Below are 11,418 nucleotides of genomic sequence, written 5' to 3'. Positions count from 1 at the left end.
CCTTAGCTGGGGTGACCCTTCCCAGCAACTCCTCTGCATCTGACTCAGCTTTACAACTAGTAACATAGACTTTTTATGCCTCCTTGAAATCTCTGTCACTTGTAAGCATGCCAGAAAACACAAAGCAGTCCTCTAAAGATTTTTTTGTGTGTCTTATCTTAACCTATATTAAAAAAAATATTTAAATTGTGCTTTAGAGCTGTCGTTGTTTTGGGGGAAGGCATCTTGCAATGAATTTAAAACAAATTTTGTTTAACGGCTGAAATGCCTTCTCTCCTTTCAAGTAGCTATCTTATTAAAGGCAGAGGTGAGGAGAAGAGGGAGAACAATGTCTAGTCCATAACCCCAGTTAAGAGATTTGCCCTGTAGTTGCTTTTTTTTTGTGATAAAAAGGTTTCCTCTTGTTTAATGGAATCATAGAATACAGTTAAAAATGAGCTCTGGAGGTTATGTAGTCCAGTCTTCTGCTCAAAGCAGGGTTAATGCCAAAGCTAGACCATGATGCTCTGGGTTTGGACCACTGGGGTCTGAAGATCTTCATAGGTGGAAATTCTGCAGCCCCCTTCGATAGCCCATTGCTATGCATAACTGCAATCACAGATTCGCCCCCACACCCCAAAATAAAAATTTTCCTTGATGTCACATGTGACTGTTTCATCTTGTCCTTTGTCCTGGAGCTCTGGACCTCTGAGGAGGGTCTAGTTCTCTTTAACCTCCAAAAAGATAGCTGCAGGTAGCAATCTGATGTCCCCACTTAGCCTTCACTTCTGAGAAGCACAATCCCAGGTCCCTGAGCTTCCTCCTATGCCATGTGTTTCAGCCCCCTTCCTTTCCTTTTCTTTGTCTGCTGTATCCATCTGATGTGTCTTGACCTTTACAGAGAATGTGAGGGACAGTTGGGACAGGCGTTACGTTGCATGAAGGGGGTGCTGCTTCTTTTAAAATAGTAATTTAAATCTTTTAAACAATAATGTCTAGTAATGGTGGCAGGTACCCTTAAAAAAATGGTCCTCAACAAGATGTGTGAGAGATTTAATTCTCAGCTGCATGCAGAACAAAGTTCTATGCCTGAACTTAAAATACAGCAAGGTTAAAAATGTTAGTGACAACTGAAATTCCCTTTTTTTGTCGAGTATGAAGACATTGGTATATAACAATTCCCCATTCTTGTAAGAATACTTTGCTATTCAGATGTGCCTAAGGGTTAAAAGTGACATAAGGTAGGCATAACCAAAGGATGCAGAAATCAGTGTGACTTACTTTGCTTATGGGTATGCAGGCATGGGGAGAAATTACAGGTCCTGCCAAGTTCTAAATGAGCAATTCTCAAACTGAAAAGGGATCTGCGACGAGCATTGGGTTTTGCAGGAGTGCAAGAATCTCCATGGAAACTCACTGTGGTATTTTGGGATTTGTTTCCCTCTTGTACTCTCCCTCCTCACACTTAAGAGGGTCCCTCAAAAAAATTGGGCTTTTTTTCATTACACCTTGAAGACTGAAAGACTGAGGAGGAGAGCAGGTAAGTCACAAAACTGTTACAGAAAAGAGCAAAACAAAAATGCTAAAACCAACTGAATTCCATCAGAGTTTTCATAATAACTGTTTGCATTTTTGTTCTTTTATTCAAAAACATACTTTTAAATGTGGCATTAATATCTCCCCCAGTTGATCTGTGCTAGTCAAATGTTTCCGGTATACTACAACTGGAAAGGCAAATAGAAACAAACAAAGGTAGGGTACTGTAACCAGAAAATAATGCTCTTCCAACGCAAATTGGAGAACAGTATTGGTACTGCCCCTTCTTGTTCCCAGAAAAGCCTGAAACTAAGAGCAAGGAAGGAATACTGTAACCTGAAGGAGCTAGCCTAGAGGGGATTAGATGACCTGCTCAAGGAGCTTCTGCTGAACATGAGGAAAACCAGAAAAATGCAAGGGGACTATCCTGTGGAGGACCAGGAGACGATGCCTTTCCACCCTGTAAGTTTTGAAAGTAATGATGTCCCAAATATCAGAACAAAAGCACATGCAGGAGTAGGCAGTTTGTCAAGGCTACTTTGCCTCTAGCTGTAAATTATCATGAAATAACGGAGCTGACATCAATGGTCACAGGCTACAGGACACACCTGGGCTGGGAGAGGAATTCCACCCTTAGACCACATGCATACTGGCAGGCTGCATATGCTGCCCACTGGGGGTTGCGTTCTGAAAGGAACTAAAAGAAAACAGCATGTAGCAGGGTTATTTCCCTTCTATTGTCCTCCATTTTTAATTTTCCGTTTTGTACCTTTTTGTACCATAATTTTTTGTCTACCATTATCTTCCAGTTAATGGAAATTAGTATCTTTGCTTCTCCATTTTGATGTTCCAAGCTATTTACTCTGATTTTAGGATCAGAATGACCTAGGGGCTAATGCTTACCAACTTCTGTATGTCTTCTGCACCGTCTGCCTTTTTGTTGTCCCATAGGTGGGTTCATAACCAGTACGTTGTGCCAATTCACACACTGAGTCGAGGTATTTCTACTGTTTGCACCCAGTAGGGAGCTAGGTGGTAAACCACAAATGCCTGGCTCCCCAACTGAGGAGACTGAGGCACGGACTCCCGAATCTGACTAGAAGACCCTTCATGAGTCCATATACGTCTCTTTCTGGGGACGAAGCCCGATTCCCCATGACGGATTTCCCACAGCTCACCTCTCAGCTCCGGAGGGATTTCAGGCCGGCCGGCTCCTGCTCCCTTTCAGCGCTCCATTCAAAGTTCTGTGGGATTCGCTGCAAGTCGCTCAGGCGATTCGAGAGCCCTTCACGTCGGATCCTTCACCGGATCACGTCGGGGTCACCAATTTGCGGCGAATGAAGAGACGGGACATAGCTTGATGCAAGCAAGATGTCGATGTATTGTACACAATCAGGAGTTTATACATGTTTCAGAAGCTGCGCGTTTTAAACAGATTGGTTCTTTAAGCTAAGCATTGCATACTAGGCAATCCCTGATTGGTGGTTAACTACAAACAAAGGGCACTTTCATCAATTAACAGCAAGGTGTTACCTCTCCTTGGCGCCATCCGTTCCTCATTCCCTTATCTTTTCCCGGCATGACTCATCCCGCTGGTTGTTATCTATTGACATTCCTTGTCCTCCCAGGGTTTGTGGCCTACAAGCTCGAGCACATTCCTTTCAGCTAACTGATTGCCACTTTATGGTCCTGATTTCCAGGCCCCCTCCTGCACCCAACTGTCAAAACTTTATATTATACAGTTCAGCAAAAGAAGACAGCCTTCATTGGTTAAAAGTTACGTAACTCCTTCATTACTTAGTTCTCAGTTTCCTATTGTCAAGCAATTCTATTGCTTCTCGTGTTCCTCTGGCTGATGAAACTTCCAGTCAGCTCGTTCACCTTGTGGTGGTACTTTCCTCCTTTAAACAACTTATCAGTGCTTAATGAAGCAATTAGCAGGACATACAAAAATGCTTGTGTCTTGAATTAACCATTAACAATTCACTTGCTCTGACTGTCTTGAAGTCAAACCTCAAATAATACATTTGGTTTTGTTAATCAATCCCTTAACAATTTGATACCATTTTCACTCTGAGCTATGGTCCATTTCTATCTTCCATCCCAAGTTAAAGGTTAGCCTCTGGCTTTAGCACAGGTGCCCACTTCCTCCAATGATCTCCTTAACTTGGAGTTTGAGTGGATCATCATGCCCAAAGGACGTGTAAATGTGTTACTTGGATCAGCTAGTTAAGCCTGTTTGAGTTCAGTGTTGCCTTAAGTAAACCATGCAGTCATGCCCTATAGCATGCGCTGTGCTTTATTGCATGCTTGCCCTGTATGTGTAACAATATACATGTTATTGCCATTAAATTAATGATTGCCTGCAAAGTCTTAAAGGAGAAAATTATATGAGTAAAGTACTGTAATGTTAGGAAAGGCCTAATGCAAATTTTTCTGTACAGGCTTACCACAGCTCTCTGTACATAAAGTATCCATGTGATCACTGACTTTTCCTACAGGTTTCTTGCCTCCTCTGCAGGGTTCAGAGAACCTCCCCAGGGTTTAGTTACCATACCATATCCAAAACTTCTACTAAATGCATCTTACGTATTATAATTTCTTGTGCATCACTACATGTGCAGCCTTTTCGATGGTCCTTCTCATTTAATTAAAAAAGAATAAAATCACAAACCCTGCCAGATTATTTTCAGAAGATCTTTGTGGTTATCTTCCCATAACAATCAGGGAACTGAGACAAACATATATTTAAGCCTAAAGTTTCATTGATTTTGTGTGGCAGATTTGCTTTACCTAAGGCTTGCTTCACAGGTCAGCTTCTCCAAGCCAAAACTTTCTCCACTCTTGACTGTTGCTTTTCATGTATAGTCTAGCTCCTCTTCTGAGACTCCTTTTAGACTGTGCAAATGGCTGACCCATGTTTTTGGTTTCTGCTACTTTCTCTACTTGTCCCAGTGCAAACAGACAACAAATATTATTTTCCAAATATCTTGTTACCTTTCTGACTGACTGCCAAAGTTGACTGATAAGCAAAGATTAAAAACCTGTTTGACTGCCTTGCTGGATGATTACACAGGTTGCTTGGAGCTGTGAGATGTTGGGGGTACTAGGTGAACTTGATGCTATAGCTGGCCCTCCTACTGTTACTGAAGATCATAACCAGAAAAACTCTCCAAACCAAATGGCAGTTTAGGAAGCCAACACTGGTTTATTGCAGCACTGGGTGCACCAGGGATCTTTCCTCCTGACACGCACATCAGGCTACACATTACATGCCTTAGAGGGCAGGCATATTCATAGAACATTGCATGTTCATTGTCATTCATGTCATGCACAGGACTGGTTACAAGTTTCCCACTTCTAATGCAAACCAGCGTGCATCTCATCCTCAGATGGCTGCTGAAGCTTTTTACCAACTGCACATACTCCCCAAGCGGGGGTTTGCCCTCCTTCAGGAGGGCTGTTTGAGTTGGAGGTTGAGATCTCCCATTACCACAGTTCCCTTTGTCCTGCTTTCAACTAGTTTTCTGTGGGTTGCAATACTTTATCAGCTTGTCTTCTCTTGTGGCCAGAACCTTCTCACTTGGACACTTCTTTCTGCATAATTTAGATAATGATTTTTTATCATTATCTGTTGTTTCCCAAAGTTGAGTCCCTTGATTAGAAGTCCCTTCATTGATCAGTATTGACGATTTGAAAGGGTGGGTCATTTGATGACTTGAGAGGATGCGTCAGCTTGACTTAACTTTGTGCACATAGTAGTTTAACATCTAGTTAAAGACTAAATCAGGGGTCAGTAATTCGGGAGTTTAGGCAACAATTTTCCCCTTTGGGACTTATTTGTATATATTCATATATCAAATAAGTCAATTTCTCTGAACTTATCTTAATTGCAGCAATACAACACTTCACCATACATTGTAATATAATGTATAAGCATACACATATAACAATCATGAGTACAATAATTACAATTAACTTCCTCATCCATAGGTGTAAATCAGGAAACCAGGACATTAGCCAGTTCCAAACTTCTTGAAGTTCATAAAAGGTGTCATATTTCTGGATCTCATGCAACATTTTAGTATGTTTCCACATCTCTTGTAAATTGGTAGATATTCTCCCACTTTGATCCATATACATGCAACAACTAGTATTAACAATAGTACAAATTCCACCTAGAGATGCCAGCATCATATTTAATACCATTCTATTTCGCATAGCTGTACAAGCTACTTCTGCAACTTCTTCCTGCAAAGCCTTTATGGTATCTGCAGTGCCGCTGGCTATCTCTTCCATTACTACAGATATATTTATCATTGCCTTTTCCAGTTCAGCAACCTCCAACCAAGGAATAAACCACCTAGCAAAAGAATGAAATCCAGTGGGTCTTTCTATATAGGGGTTTTGACCCCACCTATATCTCTGCAGGTAAATTCTTAACCACAGATTATTATCTAATTTCTCAAGTACAGCCATATTGGGAAAAGTCACTCCCAATGTACAAGTACCTGACCTTCTCAGTGGTAAAGCTTTTTTGTGCTACACTGCAATATATCCAGTACCACCCAGTCCCAAATGGGACATTACAGTACTTACTTGTAGTTAATTCTGATGGGTTCATCAGTTGCATTGACCAACCACCGCTCAAAAACCTGAGTTCCATAAATGGGTATAGTAATTGGTTTTATTGGCTATCTGTGTGCTTTTTTTGGATCATCATGAAGTGTCTGTTTTGAGTCTATGGGTTTCTCCTGATCCCACCAAATTTGAGAATTTATTATACCACATAATAGGCAAAATTTTATACATCTGCAAAACAGGTTTAAACAAGTGTATACAAAGAGATCATGTTAACAAATCTCCCTGTATGTAATCCAATTCTATATAGGGTCTTATTTCAGTCCAAGAACAGTTCATTAAAATCTTGATTTTTAGTTTCAGAGGAGCCACTTCGTCTGATTTCCACTTTACTTCAGGACTCCTTTTAATCCTAGTGTAATGGATCCGAGAATCAATTCCTTTAAGTTTTACTGCAGTATTAGTTATCAGTAATACAAAATATGGTCCTTTCCACCACTCCTTCAAAGGCTTATCCTTTGAAGTTCAAAGGTACACTTGGATCTGCAGGTCAGAAAGGATGCACCAGTATGCCCAAAGATACAGGTGCTCCCTGTTGAATATACTTGTGCAATGAGGAAGGATTCTTTCCCAAAGATAATAAATATTCAGTTAACACCCAATCACCAGAAATATGCATTTGGTCTTCCTCTCCTGTTAAATTTACAGCATAAGGTCTTCCATATAATATTTAAATGAGTTCACATTTTCTTAAATTTTGAAGTGATTCTGATTCTCATTAAAGTGACAGGTAAAACATCTATCCATTTGAAATTATTTTATTGACACAATTTACCCAATTGTTTCTTCAAAGATCTATTCATCCTTTCTACTTTCTCACTAGACTGGTGTCTCCAAGGTGTACATAAATCCCATTTTATTCCAAAAAGGGCAGAAATTGCCTGTATTACTTTGCTATAAAGTGTGGGCCTTTCTGATGAGATCCCACTTGGAACTTCAAATCTTGGTATAGTCTCATCTAATAATTCATTTGTTACCTGTCTAGCTTAGTTGGTTTGGCATGGGAAAGCTTCAGGCCATCCTGAAAAGGTATCTACCAATACAAAAGCTATTTATAATTATTGCATTTTGGTAATTCAGAAAAATCAGTCCCTGGCATAGTCCCTTTCTTTACCTCTCCAGGCAGAGGTCTTATTTTACAACATATTAGATTGTTTTACTATTTGATCAGCATAGCTTTGCATGTTTGGCCCTATTATATATCTCCTAACACCTGTGATTATAGCATGTGCCCCCATATGAGTTTGTATGTCTGCTGTAGCAACTTCTGCATTGTGGGAGTTGTTACCAAACATTGTCCAGTAGATGTTACCCACCACTTTCTGAAGTCCTTATACATTTTAGCATCTTAGCTAATGCATTCTCCTTGTCATTGAATTTGGGCACTTCAGTTCTCATTACATTTTGAGGAATCAAGACTCCCATTACTGCTTCATTGGCCACTCTCTTTGCTATTTCATCAGCCTTATGATTCCCTGGTATGACTTCAGTATATCCAGGCTGATGAGCCTTACAATGAATTACAGTCACCTCCTTAGGTTTCTGAATTGCTTCTAATAATTTCAGCATTTATGATCCATGCTTAATGAGTGACGTTTGTGAGGTTAAAAGTCCTCTTTCTTTCTATATTGCCCCATGTGCATGTATCACACCAAAGGCATATTTAGTCAGTATATATACTGGTTTGTTTATCCTGTGACAATTCCAAAGCTCTAGGGAAGGCAATTAATTCAGTTTTTTGTGCTGAAGTATTTGATGACAAGGGTTATGATTCAGTCATATCCTCCAAAGTTACCACTGCGTATCTGGATTGTCATACACTATTCAGCATAAAGGGTCCACTCCAGATTTTCCAGTGGAACACCCTTCAAATCTGGCCTAATCGTCCAGTTCCAATAGTAATGCTTGACATTGGATCTAGGCAATAACCAGTGGTGTTCTTGTTGTTCCAGCACTGAAGTCAAGCATGTGGTACGATTTCTCTAATCCAATTTTTGCTTCCATTTTCACAGGATGTTGGTTTTGGTTTGGGGTTTTTTTGTTTGTTTTGGGGGGGGTCCCTTAATAGTTTGGAGTTCTGTTTTAATTTTACTTTTATTGATGCAGTGTTAGCTTTCCCTGGTACTTCAGTAGCCTGTATCAGCAGAAATACAGCGTCCACTGTTTCTTAGGAGATTTCTGGTTCACTTTGTTGTTCCCCTTGCAGCAGATATATTTGTGCCTTCCAGGCCCTTTCTTTTGGGATATGCAACTGAATGGAGTTCTCAAAAAAACAGTACTTGGGCCTGTAGTTTACTGAGTAAATCCTGACCTAAGAGTGGTATAGGGCATTCCAGCATATAGAAGGACTCATGTATTAACATTTTCCCTCCAATCTGGCATTCCATTCGTTTTAAAAATGGCCTTAATTCTCTCTTTCCAGTAACCCCAACAACCAGCATATTAAATTTACTGAGAAGCCCCTTATAACTAGTTACTATGGAGTAAGCTGCTCTTGTATCTATCAAGAAATCTATAGTTTAATTCCCCAGCTTTATTGGCACCAGGGGATCTGCTGGGGATGCCTCTAAGCTTACCCCCAGTCCCCATAAATCTGAATCTTCTGTACCACTCATTAGCAGGTCTGCCTCTGGAACAGATGCAGACGGGGGTATCCAATTAGTTGATTGTTTCTTTGGACATTAATTTTTCCAATGTCCTTTTACCTTGCAAATCTTGCACTGATCTTTCCCCAGAGAGATTCTATTCCTTTTATTTCCTCCTATTCTTCATCCTCTTCCACACCCTCATCCTCTCAGGAAACCTCTTCCCTGAGATAAGGTTTGGGCTTGGGTAAACGTGGCTGCTGAAACTGCAGGGTTTTATTATTTGTTTTTACTTTCTCTTTCTTTCTTTTCTTTTTTCCTCTCCAGTTCCCCTCTGTTATTAAACCTTATAATCAATTTCTATCAGCTGAGATATCGACATTCCAGACATATGATCTAGTTTTTGCAACTTTCTTCATATATCTGGAGCTGCCTCACAAACAAAGTAGTAGAAGTCATTTATTGTTGGGGAGAAGGGTTTGCCGGAGTCAAGAAATTGCTCAATATGAGTTATGCATCTTGCTCCACTTTATTAGTTTCTAACACTACTTGTATAGAACCGATACACATGCATATTGGTAAAGCAGAAATATAATTGGTTATTAGTCTCTAAGCACGCGCGGTTCTCACACCCCTAATTATCATGACTAAATAAGCATTCTATCCATGTAGCTAACTGTGTTGCTGTGCTTCAGCCTTGTAGTTTGTTACTCCCTGTTTTCCTATACCAGTCCCTATCTTTCTTGGCCCTGCACCTGCTTTTACAGCCACGGCCTGTTGGCACAACATAATTGCTTGGTCTCAGGATTCAAGAATAGCTCAAGGCTGCCTTTCTTGTTACCTTCAGCACAGCAACTTCAGTACAGTTCTGACTACAGGCCTATTCTAATACCAGGCCTGGACTGTGCAGGTCTTCAGAGATTCTAAGGCCACGCTTCTGCAGCCATTCTTCTACAATTTATCATCTTATTCTCTTCCCGAGATTTCTCCATCACCATTCTTTTTCCTTAGGCAAAAATCTCTCCCTAATATTAACAGCACTATCCTGAAACCATCAGTTGCACACCCTCTTCTTTAGGTAGTCTAAGCGTGCATGGCTTACATCACGAAGATAGTATACTCTTCTTTTTGTCTCTACCAAGGCTGACTCCCTTGATTAGAAATCCCTTCATTCGTCATTTTGACAACTCTAAAGGGTCAGCTCAACCTAAAACTCTGTGCACATATAGTTAAGCATTAAATCAGAGTTCAAGAATTTGGGAGTTTTAGGCAACATTTTTGTAAGCCAACAATGATGTGAGCCACCCATCATGTCAAATATCATAGCGGTAAAAGTAGCAGGGCAAAAGTCTGTCAAATACCACTGCGTGGAGTTTACAGAAGAGAAACACAAATATATGTAAATGTGCTGCTTCTGCTAAGATTGTGCTCTAAAGTCTTCTTATGATGTTGTTCCTTCTACAGGAAGGGTTGAATGCCCTTCTCTTGTACTTCTAGGGCTATCATGGAGTCTCTTGTTCCTTGTTTCAACTTTGGAAAGGAGGCAAAGGATACACTTCTCACTCTCTGTCCCTAACAGTTAAGAAATGAAGTGTGAATATACAAACTTGTGTCTTCAGGGTAACACCAGGCTGGTGTCTTTGTTAGCTCCCTTGATTCAAATGAGCCTGTAAGCACACTGAGTTAATACTAAAGTACTTAATTTCATAGTACACCTAGAGCCAAAATTTCTCAAGATAGTATTTCTCTTCATTGTATTTCTCTAGGTTTCTTTCTTTGCTACTGATCTTTTCTTCTAAAAAGACTTAAATTTGAACTGGAGAGTTGAATTAGCTCCATAGAAAGCCTGGTGGAACACCAGAAGTAAGGCAGCAGAGGGAAACATAAAATCTGACATCCTCCTTCCAGTGCTTTCAAAAGCAAGTTATGCTGTGTAAATCCACTACAAACAATTAAGCCACTCCAGGCTGGTGCAGCTATCATTCCATCGTCCTCCCAATCTCCTGTTCTTTTGCTGTCTCCTCTGTCGATACTGACCTAGCTGGTTTTGCTGGTTCTGGTAGCTGTAACGTAGAAAACCGCTCACTGCTTTATACGTAAATTGTTCTACCGGTTCTGTCCCCCCTGTAGCTCCCTGTGCTCCGGTGCAGAGGAGGAAGGGAATGCCTCGGTGGTAACCACAGCAGAACTGCCGGGGGAGGGCAGTCTGAGGGACCATAGGCACTTTGGCGAGGAAGGGGTGTGGAGAGGAAACGGCCAGAAATGTGTTAAATCTTCACTTCTGATTGAAATCATAGGTGGAGGTGGTTGGCCTGTGGTGGGTGAGGCAGAGCAACGGGGAGAAAAAGCAGCTGTACCTTCTGCCGACTGCGGTGATTTTCCATGAGGACAAACCCGGAGGCATTTTCATTTGGCACATCTGCCTCATGTTTGCTGCCATTAAAAATGTTTTCTCAACTTGGGTATTCACAGTGCAGCGTTTAGGCATCTCCAAATGTTAATCTTAATGCCTTCAGCCCAAAGCCTCCATGGTAATGAAAATGAACCATGTTGGAGGCTTCGCATTTCTCTCCAAAGCCTGTGAAGTTCGGAATGCCCCGTCCAAAATGAATTTAATGCTTGAGAGAGGGAGGTGAGGCCAAGCCTGAGCAGGGGCACCTGGCCACCTCATGTGTGA

The sequence above is a fragment of the Falco naumanni genome, chromosome Z, assembly GCF_017639655.2.
Source record: "Falco naumanni isolate bFalNau1 chromosome Z, bFalNau1.pat, whole genome shotgun sequence".
Classification (NCBI taxonomy): Eukaryota; Metazoa; Chordata; class Aves; order Falconiformes; family Falconidae; genus Falco; species Falco naumanni.
The sequence above is the reverse complement of the archived record's forward strand: the minus strand, read 5'-3'. Positions refer to the sequence as shown.